The sequence below is a fragment of the Triturus cristatus genome, chromosome 5_2, assembly GCF_964204655.1.
Source record: "Triturus cristatus chromosome 5_2, aTriCri1.1, whole genome shotgun sequence".
NCBI lineage: Eukaryota > Metazoa > Chordata > Amphibia > Caudata > Salamandridae > Triturus > Triturus cristatus.
In genome coordinates this window covers 499275987-499293809 of record NC_140588.1, presented here as the reverse complement: position 1 = coordinate 499293809, position 17823 = coordinate 499275987, and the positions used below count along the sequence as shown (strand labels likewise).

Here is a 17823-nt window from a genome sequence, read left to right as displayed (position 1 = left end):
GCACCACACCTAGTGGATTGAAGCACTAAATACCTGCAACAGTACTACAGTAATTCGCAAATTGATAATACAAACTTACAATGAACAACATTTTTAAAACACAAAATGTATTACATCGTAATACAAATAGAACATAATATATTAACTTTTGCATATCCCCATAATAGTTGCTTCACTTACCCTATGACATTTGACAAGAACTTGGATATTTGTTTGTATTCTGCTGTGATCCCACATTAGCCAGTCACCTCAGACGACATACCACTTTTCTGTTTGCATACCCACAAGCTTTACACTTAACCTGCTATTTTTTTCTTGATTAGCTTATTATTTTGGAGCAACTAATCTAGTACTTGCACAGATTATCTGTGCACATTGATTTTTTGAAAAGATTACAAATTTAAGCCACTCATCACAATATGTACACACCATGACAGATCCCACTTTGCTCTTACAATAATCAAATGATAGTGGCAGGATTATGGAAACAAGCATTGGCATAGCCAATAGGACTCGCCTTTGGGACCTTATAAGTATTTAGTTATCTGGCACAATATCCTTGGTGCAACAACATCAACTGTTGCATGGCTAAACACTTATAAGGTCCCAAAGGCGAGACCTATTGGCTATGCCAATGCTTGTTTTTGTTAGGTACGGGGAGATTAAATGATTTGCCCAGAATCACAGGAGGTTCAGCGTCATTACCCAGACTCAAACCCAGTTTCCCACGTCCGAGGTCGAGCGCCCTAGCCCTTAACAAGAATCTTGTTAAGGAAGGAATTTAAGGCATTAAGGATTAGGACTTGCAGATCTGCAGTAACAGGGTTGTTGGACACACGGAATACAATGCTCAACATCCGTCTGGTGCAATTGTTGGCCATTTTTAAGGATCTGGTTAAGGAGAATCGCCATGCTCAGTCTGGGGCTAAGGTTGTTGTCTGCGAAGAACTCCCACAAGAAACTATGGAAGCTTCCCATATTACAGCAGGGTGCTAAGGAGGGTTAGGATTCATTAGCTCCCTATCCCGCCACATTGGGCGTTATTCTCAGTAAACACATGCGCTGTCCCCCTTTATGCATTATCTTGCACATATGGCCAGGGCTCAGATAATCAGGCTAATGTAAAAGGTCTGTTAGATTCCCTTGTTAGAAACTGCCTGGCACCTAGTGCCAATGTTTAACTGCTGAAAACTGTATTATGTGCTCTCTTTGTTTATTCCCCAGCACTCTATGTGCCCACAGGACCCCTCGATTCTTTACTAGCAGGGATCTACCATGTTAAAAATGTATCTAAGTACTTCGGCACTTTCAGCGTGTCATAACATTCTGGGGCAGTGTATGTTAGTCCTGAACGAATGCACCCTGGTACTTTACAAATGGTAGGCATCCTGGTCCCATAGTAATGAAGGTCATATGGGTATGGGGAGATGGTTTTATGATGTTGTCCTGATGTGTTTGTATATTGATCGGTTCCCTTTTTAACATTGGCCTTATGTTAACTGTTTATTTTAACAATGTTTGTAGTTTTAATTGACTACTAAACTAATATTCGTCTCTGAATGAAAGCATGTTCATTGGTGAAACACGTGTAGTGTGTGTGATTAAAAGACACTCCGACACCCTATATGTATATGAGTTGTACTATATACTTAGTTAATAAATAATTATTAGTGTGTGTAAATTGCTATTTTTTTGTATAGTCTTTATTAGTTATTATATGTTACAGTGTCTTTCAACAAGGACATTACAATGGCATATTCAGTATACATACAAATAGACCATATTCCATCAGTAACGACTTGTAAAGTATACGTGCAGAAAAGACAGACTATAAACCAACAACGATCACAGTGTTATCACACAGTCTCAAATATTACCCTCCGTTGTCATTAGGGAACCAGACACCTTCACTTTTACCTCAGTTTCATGTCCACGCCATGTAAGTTTGGACCCATAGCGCTTTTATACTAATCATGTCCACAGTGCTTTCAACAGTACATGTCAGAGTTTTTGCTCCTTCACATCACGTGTGCCTCTTTCCTGTGTGCTTTCTCCCACCGTTACTTCACCCCCTTTCCTCTCTTATGTTCTGATGCATGTTCCCTTGAGGGCCGCCCAGTCCACTAAATCTTCTTCCAACTTATTATTCATGCGGACCAGTATCATGTCCACTTCCTCCACCAGGGCCCATTCAACAACATCTTTATACATAATTCTATTGATGCCACCCTCGTACTCAACCATCCAAGGCCACCCTCTGTTTTGCCAACACCAGTGCCAACTGCAAAAACTTCAAGCGCATCTTGCCCTCCCCCGGGCATCTTAACAATAGCCATTAAAAACACCTGTGGGGTTGCCATCTGTAACATTTAAATTGTAATTAGCGTAATTATGCATGCAGACCGATACATTTGACATACAGTGCATGCATACTCTTACTTACTGGGATTTAACATAGTCAAATGCATGCAGTGGTGGCTAGAAGTATAAATATATGGTAGAGCGCTACAGCACCAAACTCCCATATACTTCACCCCCAGTGCGCACCGCTCTCATGATCAGCGTCCACCAGGAGCAGGAAAGGGAGGGACTTCCTTCCCGTTCAGTGGACATCGATATAACCAATCCTGGAGTTGCAATCATGCTGAGAGCAACTCCAGGATTGGTGGGAGCAGGCTAACCCAGCGCTCATTTTGAGGTTGGGTGCCTGTGCCATCCTCCGACTATTTTCACAGCCAGAGGATTGCTGGGTGCGCACTGCTCATGTTGGGCTGGCCATAGCAATAGAGCCACCCAACCCAACATGCGCACTGCAGGGGCAGCTGTAATCCTGCAACTGCAGGGGCAGCTGTAATCCTGCAACTGCAGGGGCAGCTGTAATCCTGCAACTGCAGGGACAGCTGTAATCCTGCAATTGCCGGGACAGATGTCATCCTGCAATTGCAGGAACAGCTGTAATCCTGCAATTGCAGGAATCTGCCCCGCTCCCTGCCCTCGCACTGCGGCGGTTAAGTAAAATGGCATGGATATGCCATTTTACTTATTCGTCAGCGCTTGCTGCCCTCCGCTAAAATGGAGGAGCCGGCTCTGATGACTCCCAATCATAGTTTTGTTTAAATACTTCTGAAGTGATATACAGCTGCCTGCCTTGGTTTCCTGCCATTGCATTGGAATCTAGGAGTTAGGCGCCAGATATCCCCCAGCCAGGGTGATACCTGAACAAAAGGTGGCCTGAGGGTCCTTTAATCAGGCCTTTGTTTTAGGTACAGCAGGAAATGAGAGCCCCTCATGGGCGATACTGAACGTGTCCAGCATCAGCAATTACACTGGGCAAACTTGAGAATGTTTCACTAGGGTCAGTCTGGATCTTTTCTCAATAATAGCTGTCAGATCCAGAATCCGGCTGGATCACCCCCAGGTGTCCTGCACTGGCTGGGGCCAAATCAATGTGGAACCCTCTGGACCTTTCTTTCGTTTGACAGGTTTCTGAGGAACATGTTTTTAGATGTTTAATACAGAGAAAATATAGCACATCGCGCCATCAAGCGCTATTGCCATGCAAGCTTCCTCGTTATTATTATTAAGACAGCAGGCTTGCTGACTATTACAAATCTATAAATACACTTTGCTAAAGCACCTAGGAAACGTGAGACCCGAGGGATTAGGCGCCTCTGTGATGGCTTGGCTACAAAGAGTACAATAACTTTTTGCTGCTAAGGCTTGTTCATCATCCCCTACTAATCATCAGAGCCAGCCCAACATTGCAATATTAAGAAACTCAATCTATGCAATGAACGGTCCAGTATATCACACACCCCATTCTCTTCATGCAATTGACTCTAGGAGGGCCAACCTATTTCTGAACAATGCTCCTTATAAAGTGTAATACTTAATTCAGCTCCTTCTTGTCTGAAGAATGCAGTTTATGGAAGCTGCGGTTGCCCATGTAAAAAATTATGTAGCGCAGTATTAAAACTTAAGCGCTAGTTAAAGATTACTCCTAAATGTAAACCTAACTGATAAACAGTGGGGATTGTCTTTCAACCTATCACTTCTCTTAACGCAATAGGCTCCTGCTAAATGTATTTGAGAACGCCATCTTATTACGGCTCATACCGTTGGAAAGTAAACACCTGTTAAGTTGAAAGGCTTGCAGGCTACTCCTGGAGGTGGGCAAAGCAGCAAATTAACAGTGATGAGTCAGAAGCAAGCAAACGGTCTGGTTTGGCCCCCAAGCGCACAAGCCGAGCCATTAAACTATTAAGTATGTAAGCACGTGCAAATAACTGTATGTGAAAGCATGATAAAGATTCTTCCAAATTTGAAAAAGTTTTTTCTTTAACATCTGGAGAATCTTCACTTGAGTATATTATATTATATCAATGGATTGAAGCATTTATTGGAAGGGATCATTTCTAAACATTAACTTGAAACATTTATGACATGTGACACCTGCCTGGTGATACCATTTATGAACCAAGAAGCCAATCAGTTGTCATTTGCCCCATCCTTATGACTATATTCTAGCCATAGATGGAGCCACATTGTAGTCGTCAATTTGATGCATATCACACACCTTGAACCGAATGGCTTCAGGATGTCAAATGTAATTATAGCGGAAAAGAAGGCGTAGTGAAGTAAAGTAGTTGACCAAGATAACACAATTTAGTGAAGCCGAATTTGATTACAATGTGTAATTCAGCCACTAGATGGACTATTCTTCTCTCTACCTTTTACACCACGGGGCAATGCTTTTTGTTTAATCTTTAAGAAGGAAAAGCAGTACTTTGTTAAATACACACAACCATTAAGTGTTAAATCAAGCGGTCACAAGAAGTCTTTCTAGACACAATACATAGTTAAGGGAAGGGGGGCACTATTTTTTCATACTGATATCACATGCTTTATTTGACAAATACACCGATTTCAAAAGAGGCTTAACTCCGCGGGTGTTACACATATTAACAAAACAAAGGGGTCTCGGGCACCCCACAGTTACAAGTCAGTCACAGACAGGCTTTTCAACACGTCGCTCTCACGATTGCAAACATTGTGCATTTTTACCCGAGTGGTGCCGGCGGTGCAGGTAGCGGTATAGTGCTGTGAAACTGTTTGGAGAGGGATAGAGAATGCTAGTGATTTTTCAAATCCTCACATCACACAACAGACGACTGTACGAAAAACCACTAACATGACGCCCCCACCTGAGCTCTTTTACAGCACCCGATTGGCATCTTCACAATCATGCCATGACCCCACGCCCGGAGTAACAAAACACGCAAAAAGACCGTGGCGCAGCACTGGCCAGCACCTCCTCTGCTGAAAGGTGTTATGTGGTGGGAGCTCGAACAACGAGCGCAGAGCAGCAGACAAAAGCCCCATTAAAAGCTTGACTTGTTCTAGATGCGACGCCGAGTACTTATCTATCACTGGCTGAGGTTAATTCAAACGTTCACTCACTTGTTTGTCCAATACCACCTACAAAACTTTCGAGAGAGGTTAATTGGGATACAAAAACAAAACAAGCATTGGCATAGCCAATAGGTCTCGCCTTTGGGACCTTATAAGTGTTTAGCCATGCAACAGTTGCATAACTAAACACTTATAAGGTCCCAAAAGCGAGACCTATTGACTATGCCAATGCTTGTTTTAACTGCTGCAATCTATTGATGCCTCACGGAGAACATCAAAGCTGCCCTGCGGCCGCGAAAGTGATCGCGATCAAACATCAAAGCGGCCGCGAAAGTGAAAGTAATCGCGGTAATCGCAGCGCACATGCACTGTAGCTCTAGGCTGGCCTGGTAGCACTTTTTGGAGTCCTCAGAAAATGTCTCGCCAGACCAGCGCATGCGCTGGGTCAGGTGAGACCTAAACAGCCTGTTCTATTGACAGGATTGTTTGCTGAGCCACCAAGGTCTGCAGATATGACGGCAGGCATTTGGAAAAAACACATATTTCTAATTCCAGTCCAGCTCGGTGAGGACAGCAACTGCAGCCTCACTCCTACATCGATCTCTCACATTTAACAAAACTAGTAACATTTTGCAAAATTCACACAAAAGCCATCCAGTCCTGACATTTTAATAACTGTCGAAAAGTTTATTGCAAGGGTAACCTCAAATGGGACGCTCAAAGCACTCACTCCCTAGTGCCACCCAAGGAGAACCTGGGTAGTCAGACCATCCAGGTACATTTTAGATTCATGTTTTTCCCCAAATTCAGGTCAATTACTTCAGGCAGCAATTCATGGCTGTCTCAATTCATACTTCTCTTTCAATCTACTTTTTAGGTCTCGCCTAGCTATTGCGTTTACGCAATCGCTATGCGAGACTCTAGTAAGAGGGGCATTTCAAAGTGCTCCCAAAAGTGGATTGTATGGCGAGCACGCGCACAATCACGTGCATCGTGCTGCCATGCAATCCGTTTAGGGAAGCGCTTCAGCCCACTGGCGCGTGTAGCCACAGCCTCGGCATCATACTTCAAAGGGTCTGCTCCCCAGCCTGGAATGCGCTTCCCCTTCCCTGCCACAGCATGCCGAGAGATTGTTTCCTCATGGCGCCTCTCACAACTGTCCCTCCCCCACCACAGGGCTAGTCTCACGGACGCATTGCCATCCATCGATTTCACTTTCATGCCAGTGTTCTCTTTGCCTTTCAGCACACAGCCCGCCCTCCCCCCTTCGTGTTTTCTTGCAGCTTTGACCAGATCTGAGTCACAAACAACCAAAATAATAAGTTTGCCCTGCACGCTTTCTGCGCTTACAAAGTTAACATATGCCGCGCTCATTCTCTTTTCATCCTTCTAAGGTCGATAACATTAGCTCCATTAATTCTGCGTCTAAGGATTTAAATAACCATATGTTTTCTTGCAACTTTAGGCACTTCACACACACAGCCCCACTGCTCACACACACAGGCACTGATCACACGCACCCCGCGTCTCAAACAACCCCAAAAAATAGTTTACCCTGCATGCGTAACAAACAAGCGCATTCTTAACAACAGCACTTTCGAAAGACACCGGCACACTTTATATTACACAGCAAAAAAACAGCCACAACATTAAAGAAAACAAAAAAACAGGAAATATTGAATTTAAGATTCATTTATATTTTTTACATATTCAAAACAACACCTTAAAGGAAAATAAAATGTTAGTTTTATTTTTCAAAGGGATACATATTACATCACTAGAAACACACCGAATACTCTTACCTGCCACTACATCCACTCCTCTCTACTCTCTGCTCCCGTACACTGCACTATATAAAACATACACTACATATACCACAAAATGCAACACAATTGCACGCCACAGATTTACACTGCACTAAATGCCACACACACTCCACACAATACCACTCAGCACCACATGTTTATTTATTTAGAAATCTGTTTATTAGAGTTTTCGTTGCAGGTAAAACCACACAATACATCATACTTCATCAAATAGCATTGTTACATAAATCTTGTAGTCAGGCATCAATGTATAACTGATACAAACATGGTGCGTTACATTAAGTGTACTGTAACCGGTTGTGTCCCAAGGTATAACCTGTCAGGTCATAAGTAAATCCATCTCCATTCGTATCGTTATGGCCCCAGCCCTAGTGGAGAGCATCCGCTCACCAGCGTCGATGCCAATTGTGTGCTATTCTCAGTGCTTCCCCGAATAATTATACAAACAGTGCTATACTCCCCAGTCTGTAGCTGGGCAGCTGTCCTTCCAACAATCTAACAACTAAAACAATGTACAACAGCAGCTTGCGTCTTCTAGTCTAGTCGGCCCCCACTTCGCTGACCCCTCTCCCATCAGGCTCCACCCTCCCTGGCCCCCACCACTCAAAAAGGGAATCAGGCGCTGATATCCTATCTGCGGCTTGCACTATCTTCGCCAGCCAGCCAGTCGCACCCACCAGCGCGGAGTCCCAGTCAAGTGAACAGTGCCCCATCGCCTAACGCGGCTCCTATAGCGCAGCCGTGCCCTCCCCCAGGGCCACCTCCTCCGATTGTGACAGGAGCTGCCTCATTTCCCCCCACTGGGCGGCGACGGGCGTCGTCCTAAGGCCCAGTGTCTCTTCCCGCCGAAGCGCCACCTCTTCTGCCTTCGCCCACACCATAAAAGAGCTACGCCACGCTCGCACATGCGGTGCGGTATCTGCCTTCCAGCGCTTGGTGATGAGCCGCTTAGCCACTATTATCCCCAGATCAAGGAAACGACAGGCCATCTTAGCCGGTGGCGGTCGGGGAAAGAGATGCAGCAGGTATGTGGGCCACTCCGATGGAATCTCCCGGCCTGTACACCTGCGGAGTTCCCCATGTATCGCCTGCCAGTATATCTGCAGTGTGGGGCAGCCCCACAGCATGTGGATCAGGTCGGCGCCAAGCGTCGCACAACGGGGGCAGCACGCGTCCGTTCTGCAAAAATACTTATTGATGGCGCCCGGTGTGAGGTAGGCCCTGTGTAGGACAAAAAACTGTATTTGACGGAATCTCATATTTCGGGGCACCCTCCTTGGCCCCCTCAGCGCTCCCTCCCATTCCCTGTCTACCATAGGGCGGGCAAGGTCCCCCTCCCATTTCTCGCGCAGTGTCTCCAGACTCGGCGCCGCATGAATCCGCAAGGCCCCAGCGAACCACTTGATCAGGTGTCCTCCTCGGCCCATAACATGGAGATACTGCAGCACTAAATGCTGCTCCGGTTCCACCTGCAGGTCCCCCCAGTGACCCACCAGAGTCTCTATCAGGGCCCGGTGACGGAGAAACTGGCCCTGCGCCAGCCCCGTCTCTTCTGCAAGGGTCGCAAACGGCAAGAGGCCCCCTTCATGGTATAGGTCCTCCATAGTGTGAATATCAACCGCATGCCAATCCCGTAACTCCGCAGCTCCCAACGTGTCTCGCCCACAGGGGGAACCCTCCAGTGGGATGGCCGGGGCGTATGGGAGCGTGGCCCTCGTCAGCCGGAGGCTTCTTCGGTAGCTTTTACAAGCCACCACTAACAGCAACGGTTTAGGCTTCAGCACTCCCATCGTCGGGTGAAAATCTTGAGGAGCTCGGTCAATGACAGCGGCGGATTCTCCGCTGTCGCCGTATCCTCACGACACCTGTCAGCCAGCCAGCGAGCCACCCACTGCAGCTGTGCGGCCAGATAGTAATGCTCCAGGCAGGGCATCCCGAGCCCGCCCCCACCCACGGGAAGGAACAATTTCGGCAGCGCAACTCTGTGGCGCGCCGCTCCCCATATGAAGTCGCGGAGGGAGCGCGTGAGGGGCGCAAAGAAGGACACCGGTAGGTACACCGACAAGTTGGCAAAATAGTACAGCAGACGGGGCAGTACCACCATTTTAACGAGCGCTATTCGGCCAGTCACCGAAAGGGTAAGCGTGCTCCAAAACGCCATCTGGGTCCGGATCGCGGTCACCGCGCGTCCCAGATTACCCTCCACTAGGTCCGCCGGGCGGCGATAGATCTGGACACCCAGATAGCGAAAGGTGTCCGGCTGCCACTGTAAACGCACTCCTCCAAGGCAGTAGCCGGGGTCCTGGACGTCGCCCCCAAAGGCGTACAGACAGGATTTGGCCGCGTTCACTCGGAGGCCTGAGAGCCGCTCAAAGGTGTGTAGGATGCGATCCAGCCCCTCAGGAATGGAAGATACATCCCTGACATATACTAGGAGGTCATCCGCAAAAAGGGACACCTGATGGGTTGCGTCCCCCAGCGGGATGCCATCCGCAAGTTCCCCACGGAGCGTCGCCGCCAACGGCTCCATTGCAAGCGCAAACAGGAGGGGTGACAACGGACACCCCTGCCTAGTGCCCCGGCCAATTACGATGGGATCCGAGACATATAGGCCAGTGCACACCCGCACCGTGGGTCCTTTGTACAGCAGAGCCGCAAGTTGCAGGAAGCCCAGCCCCAATCCGAACCTCGACAGTGTCGACACTAGGTATCCCCATTCCAAGCAATCAAAGGCTTTCTCGAGGTCCAGGACCAAACAGCCCGCCCTGGGCCATGGTCGGGTGCTCTCCCCCATCACCCTAAAGAACCGCCGTAAATTAAGCGAAGTGCTGCGCTTGGGCACGAAACCATTTTGGTCGCCGTGCACCAGCGTAGGCACCACCGGCGCCAATCTCTCCGCCAGCACCTTCGCCAATATTTTATAGTCCGTGTTGAGTAGGGCGAGTGGGCGATAGGACCCCAGCTGCGTGGCATCTCGCCCTGGCTTAAGCAGGGAGATCAGATAAGCCTCCTTCAGCGACGCTGGCAATGTGCCTTCCTCTAGGGCAGCCAAGTAGAGACTATGAAGCTTAGGGATAAGGGACTCACGGTGAGTTTTGTAGTATTCCGCCGGGAGTCCGTCCGGTCCCGGCGTTTTTCCTGAGGCTAAAGAGGAAATAGCGTCCCCTATCTCCTCCATCGTGGGGGGGCATTCCAGGCTCTCATGGTACTCCACCGGAACCACCGGTAATTCCACCGCTTCCAGGAACTCATCCAGATCACACGCATTCCTCCTGCCCGTTGACCGGTACAGAGAGGTGTAATGTGCCGTGAACGCCCGATGTATTTCCCACTGCGTGTGAACCAGCACTCCGTCCGGCCCCGCGATCGCACCCACGGGGGTACGGGTCGCATCCTGCCGGATGAGCCAGGCCAGAAGCCTCCCTGCCCTGTCTGACGTGGCGTGTACCCGGGCCGAGTGCGCCGCATAATTAAGGCAGCGGAGCCGCTCAAGGAGATCGGCATGTTGCGCCCGGAGGTCAGATAGATGGCTCGCGTCCGAGCCCCCCCCCCCCTCACCACGCACCTCCCATGAGAGGAGGCGAGATTCCAAGGAGGCGAGAGCCCCCGACAACTGCTTCCGAATATTCCAGGTCGCACCTATGCAATGGCCCCTGATGTACACCTTATGCGCGTCCCACTCTATCAGCTCACTATCCGTGGAGCCCTCATTGAGATCAAAATACTGTTCGATTGCAGTGCCCAGGGAGGCCCGAAATTCCGGGTCCTCCAGCGCCGCTGTCTGAAGACGCCACGTCGGCACTGGGGGCCTATCGGGCCTCCAGCGAAGCCCCAGAATAAGTGGATTGTGGTCTGAGTGCGTCCGACTCATGTATTCCGCCCGGGCCACCCACGGAAGCACCGAATGGGTGCCCACCACCCTGTCCAACCGAACATGTAAGCCGTGGACCGCGGAGTAGTAGGAGTACACTCGGTCGCCCGGATGGGCATTCCGCCACAGGTCGGTGAGCGTCCAGTGAGACAGCCATGCGGCGAGGGCCCTGGCGTTCGATCCCACCTGCGTGCCCCGCAGGGGCGGAAAGGACCGGTCCATGTGCACATCCAGCACGGAATTAAAGTCCCCCCCCCAAAAGCCAGGGGAGGCCAACAAACGGTTCCAGCACCGACGACAGGCTGGCCAGGTAGGATGGCTGCTCCACATTTGGCGCATAAAGAGACCCCAGCAGCACCTGCTGGCCATCTAGTTTCCCATGAACTAAGGTGTACCTCCCACCAGGGTCCACCAGCGCCTGCAGACAGATAAACGGGGTACCCGCCCTTATCCATATCAGCGTGCCTCTAGCGTGCGCCGAACACGTGGTGCCATAGACCTGCCCCCTCCAGCGCGCACGCAGCCTACCCAGTTCCCCGGCCGTCATGTGTGTCTCCTGCAGGAGAGCGATTGCCACCGCGTGTCGCTGCATGTACGCATAGACTGAGTATCGCCACACCGGTGTATGCATGCCCCTGACATTCCATGTAATCACATTTGTAACAGCCATGCGGAAAGGACTAAGGGTAATACTGTGGCAGGGGAGTAGGGACGCTCGTCCGGGGCGGGGGGCGGCGGGCCTTCACCTGACTATGTAGAAAGCTGCAACATAAACACCTCAACGCAACTACGCACCACCATGAAGCCGTGCGAAAAACCGAGCCAAACAGGCCAACTGAACTGACAGGGCGAACCCCTCTACGGGTAATCGTCCAAACCATGTATCAATGCTCGCTAAGTAGAGCTAAGCCCAATTGTGGCTAGGGGGCAGGCAAGTGAGAGTCAGTCCGCGCGGGTGCACATCTGCAGGGATGCCTGTGTATATGTGACATGAAGGGACCCCCAGAGTCAGAGCGCAGCGCCGGCCCGGGGAGTGTAGGATCCCCCCCCACCCCGCCACCCACAAAGGCAGATGAGCCCTAGTTCGGGCAGCCGCCCTATCTCAGGGGGGCGGAAGTTCAGCCACCACCGCAGCCCACCTGGTCCATCCGTCCCCGGTAGTCCAGCAGCAGGCGTGCTCCCATCCGCAGCTCATGCCTCCGCCCACTGCACGGTCAGGAGCCACAAAGTGTCCGTCGGAGGGCTGCAGGACCCATACCCAAGGAGCACCTCCAGCCGCGACCCCAGATCCCTCAAAGTTTCGTTCATATTACATCACTTGGTCCGATGTCTGCGGAGTGACCAGCGGCAACAGCTGGTCGTCAGAGATCACAGTTGATGGGGAGGATAAGCCGCTGGACAACACTTCACCCCGCTCTTGGGCAGCGTCTCCACTCCCGCCGTCCGGCGACCCGAGAGTGGCCACCGCCGCCAGCGCATCCTGGCGCTCCAGTCTGCTCTTCTCCGGGCTGGGGGCCACCCCCAGCCCCCGCCCCTCAGCGTGCCGCCGCCTCCTTCCCTGCCTTTGGCGAGATCTCCTGCCGCGCGGTGTGGCAGCCTCCTGACTCCGCGGCCGCCGGCCATCACTGCGCCCCGTGTACTCCAGCCAATCCCAGACCTCAGATGGCGTGTCGAAGAAGCGGACACCATCCGTGGTGGCCACCCGCAGGCGGGAGGGGAACAAAAGAGCATATGACATTCCTAGTTCTCGCAGGCGACGCTTCACCGCCAGGTAGTTGCTGCGGCGTCTCTGCACCAGGGCAGTGTAGTCCGGGAAGAAATGCACCTGTCCACCGCCAACAGTGATGTCGCCCATCCCCCGGGTCTCGCGGAGCACCACGTCCCTATCCCGATAGTTGAGGAGTTTGAAGAGGAAGGGCCGCGGTCGGGACCCCGGGGCGGGCCTCTGCGTGGGGACCCTGTGGGCACGTTCCACCACGAAGTGCGGGGAGAGTTTCTCCGATCCGATCAGGTTGCGTAGCCACACTTCTACATACTGCTCCGGCTGTCTCCCCTCCTCGCCCTCCGGCAGGCCCACCACGCGCACGTAGTTGCGCCGAGAGCGCCCTTCTGCATCCTCCGCGCGGTCCTCCAATGCATGGACGCGGTCAATGAGATCCTGGAGGGCGGCTGTATGAGTAGACACAACTGGTCGCACCTCCTGGAGAGTTTGCTCCTGCTGCTCTACCTTGTCCGCCAACTTGCGGTGGTCCGCGTGGAGCAGCGTGAAGTCGACCGTGACCTTGTCGATGCGGGCTTCCAACGACGACCTAGTCTGTTCAAGCGAGGAGCCGATCCGCTCCACAGCCGCCAGTACCGAGTCCAGCTTGGCGGCCAGTAGAGCAGTGGGCGGGGCCGCTTCAGGGTCCCCAGGCGCCGGGGCAGGGCCCAGTCCCGTCACCGGGGCCCGGCCGTCTTTCTGGGCATTGCGCAGCCGGCCCATAACCAACTGTTGTGCAGTGGGCATCCGCCCGTAGTCCAGTCCGCCGGTAGATGGGCCCGGTCTAGCCGCAGCAGGCCCCTCCTCTTCAGAGCCAGCCGCTGTGTCAGGGCCCCACCGCACTCCAGGCGGCCCCCCGTCCCGGCTCAGCGGTCACCGTCACAGTCCAGGTGCCACAACGTAGGGAGCCAGAAAGTGCCCGCCGTCGGTGGGCGTCTCGCAGCGCGCCAAGCGTCGGGCGTCGTGATCCCTCGCCTTCCACCTCCTCAAGGGCCGAGGCTCCCAAGTTGCAGGTCCCACCGGGGTCGTGCCGCCTCCTCCGTCTGCTGTCTCCGCTCCGGGGCAGCCACGCGATCGCCGCTGCAGGGGGGCGCGCCCCCTCCGCCGCCTCCTCCGGGCTGCCGGGCCCCGGCGGGTCCCGGATCACAGGGCCCACCCCCGCTAAGGCTCCGGACGCGTCCCGTCCAAGCGGCGGCCAGGCAAGAGGCCCCTCACTCGGGGATCAGCCGCCTCCTGCGTCCGCGCCTCCGGCCACTGACCTGCCGAGCATCGCCGCTCCGCCGCTGGTGCTCCCGGTGCGGACCTCCGATATGCCCTCAGTGTGCTCCCGAGGTCCAAGCTCCGCCGCGCCACCAGGCCGCCACAACCAGCGCTCCAACGGTCACGGCCCAGGGGTCACGTGGCAAGCCGCGGCGCACAGTAGCGTGTGCGGCCGGCCGCAGGGCTCCAGCTCCCCTCACCAGCCGCCGGTCTCCCTCCTCAGGCGATCCCGAGCCGCCGCCCAGCAACTTCTCGCTCCGCTCAGCAGACCGCTGCAGCGGGGGGTGGGCGAGCCGTCTCCGCCATCATTTTCGGCCGCTATGGGGGTCCCTGACAGGATATTTTACAGGATGCAGGCACCGATGCGCCGGAGCTCCTCTAGCTTGCGGCCATCTTGTTCGCGCGCCAAGCCACGCCCCCTCAGCACCACATGTTTATATGCTACATAATTACAATGCACACAATACGACAACCCACAAAACAATAACACTCAATGCCATATAATTACACATCACAAAATGACACTGCACTAATTGCAAGATACACTCTTAATACCAGTAAATGCCACCTACTTACATGTGACATAATTACCCTACACTCAATGCAACATACAATCCAAATTGCACTCAGTTCCACATAATTACACTGCGCTCAATGCAACATACACTCCAAAAACAACTCAATGCCACATAATTACACGCAACATAATAACACTGCGCTCAATGCAACATACACTCCAAATACCACTCAGAGCCACACAATTAGACACAACGTAATTACACTGCACTCAATCCAATATACACTGCAAATTACACTCAGTGCAACATATTTACACGCCACATAATTACACTGCACTCAATGCAACATACACTCCAAATAACACTCAGTGCCACATAATTACACACCACATTTATTTATTTTATTTTATTTATTTAGCGACTTGTAAAGCGCCTGGTGACCCGAGGGCATCCCCGCGCTATGAAAATTTGTTATCCAGATGAGAGGGAGAAGGAGAGAGGGCTTTATTTAGGAAATAGAAGGGTTTTAAGTTTTTTTCTGAAAATCAGATAACTGGGTTCCAGTCTGAGGGAACGTGGGAGGGAGTTCCATCCAGTGGACGCTTTTACAGAGAAGCGTCGGCCTCCGGTACGTGTCCTTTTGAATTTGGGGATGTTGGCTAGGTGCTCGTTTTCGGACCGTAGAGCTCTGGGTGCTTTGTATGGAGTAACCAGGCCGCTGAGAATCGCAGGTCCTGATCCGTTGATCAGTTTGTATGCCGTGCACATGGCTTTGAATTCCACCCTTTGGCGCACAGGGAGCCAGTGCAGGGCCTTGATGGCAGGTTTGGCTGACACTCTGGAGGGAAGGTTCATGAGTAGACGGGCTGCTGCATTCTGTGTTCGTTGCAGTCTCGCCAGGGTAGCCTCAGGCGCTCCCAAATAGACCGTATTACTATAGTCCAACCGTGACAGTATGAGCCCTTGGACTAATAATTTCCTGGACGCGGGTGGAAGTAGGGGAAGAATCCTGCGGGTAGTGCGCATAAGCCCAAAACAAGTACCTGCAGTTTTGGCCGCTTGCGTCTTCATTGAGAGGTCGGGTTCTAGCCAGACTCCGAGGGTCTTAATTTCGTGTTTCGGGATGGGGATTTCCCCGAACATGTCTGGCCAGACCGCTGGGGGGATGGTCACCCATTGTTTACCCATGAGCATCACTTCGGTTTTTGATCCGTTTAGTTTTAATGATGATTCACACATCCAACCATGGATTTCAGTGAGGCAGTTTGCCAGGTTGTCTGGGTGGTCGTCTAGTTGGGATAGGGAGACGACCAGTTGTGTGTCATCGGCGTAGCTCACTATTTTTATACCGAATGGTGTCACTACGTCTTCAAGGGGGGCCATATATGCATTAAAAAGCGTAGGGCTCAGGGAGGATCCCTGAGGGACCCCGCTCGTGAGGGGGAGGGTGGACGAGTGGTAGTTGCCGTCCCATACCTGGAACGTGCGTCCGGTAAGGAAGGACTCTATCCAGCTGAGTGCCGTCCCGGTAAGCCCTGCTGTCGCCAACCGATGGAGAAGGACACGATGGTTGACTGTGTCGAAGGCTGCGCTAAGATCCAGGAGGATCACTGCCACTGGCCCTCCTGAATCTAGAATGCGCCTTGCCTCCTCGATGACGGCAAGAAGGGCGGTATCTGTGCCGTGTCCCGGGCGGAACCCAGTTTGGGATTGCCGTAGGATGTTGTTTGCCTCGAGAAACTGAGACAGTTGTCCGTTGACCAATTTCTCGGCTACCTTGCTGATGCCAGGGAGGAGTGATATTGGCCGGTAGTTTGCCATATCTGCTGGGTCGAGCTGGGGTTTTTTAAGGAGTGCTTTCACCACCGCACTTTTCCAGCTAGCGGGGACAGATCCCTGAGCGAGTGAGCTGTTAATAAGCTCCGTGAGCGTGGGGGAGATGACGGGAGCTACGGTTTTAAGGAATCTAATGGGTGCAGGGTCCAGAGGTGATCCGCTTTTCATATTGTTCATGGTTGCTTCTACCTCGTTGGGGGTTACTGGCCTAAATGTCGCAAGTTGGGAGCATATTCCACTTCACTAGAGGCAACATGCACTTCAAATACAACTCAGTGCCACATAATTACACGCCAAATAATTACACTGCACTCAATGCAACATGCACTGCAAATGCCAGTTACTGCCACATAATTACACGCCACATATTTACACTCCATTGAATTCAACATACACCCCAAATATCACTCAGGGCCACATAATTACACAACACATAATTGCATTGCACTCGATGCAACATACACTCCAAATGCCACTCAGAGCCACATAATTACATGCCACATAACTACAATGCACTCAATACAACAGACACTCCAAAAACCAATCAGTGCCACATAGTTACACACCACATAATTACACAGTGCTCAATGCCACATACACTTCAAATACCACTCAGCGCCACATAATTACACACCACATAATTACACTACACTCAATGCCACATGCACTCCAAATAACACTCAGTGCCAATTAATTACAATGCAAACAATGCAAGATACACTCAAAATAACACTCAATGCCACATAATTACACGCCACTAAAATCAACATACACTCCACACAAAACCACTCAGTGCCACATAATTATATTCTACATAATTACACTCTATCTATCTATCGCCCTCACTCTCTATCTATCTATCTATCTATCTTATCTATCTATCCTATCTATCGGACTATTGCACTCTATCTATCGCATCACCACAGCATCATTTAGCACCACCACAGCATCACTCAAGGGCACCACTACATCACTATGCGCTACCACAGCATCAATTAACGCCACAGCATCACTCGACACCACCACAACATCACTCACCGCCACCACAGTATCAATCTGTACAACCATTCAACAACAACTGGCTCTAATATGTTCTCTCAATATTTAGGCTTCATTACAAATGGCACAAAAAATGATAATATTTAACTTCTGTTCTTGGATTTTAGGCGCAATTAAATACACGAAACATAATCTTCACAAGAGTTATTAACAAAAGTTTAAACGATTGCCATTATAATTTACATTAACTTTTAAGTATTAATTATTTGCAAAAATTAAAAGCCATTGTTATTTGTAATATCAATACATCTAAGTCACGTAAATACAACACATATTGCATTA

At 51.1% G+C, this 17823-nt stretch overlaps 1 protein-coding gene across 4 annotated transcripts in view; it reads right to left on the bottom strand.

Moving 5' to 3' along the window:
* NT5C3A (5'-nucleotidase, cytosolic IIIA) overlaps positions 1-17823 on the bottom strand; it is a 548905-nt gene that overhangs the window by 474372 nt on the left and 56710 nt on the right. The gene's annotated exons all lie outside the window — the stretch shown is intronic.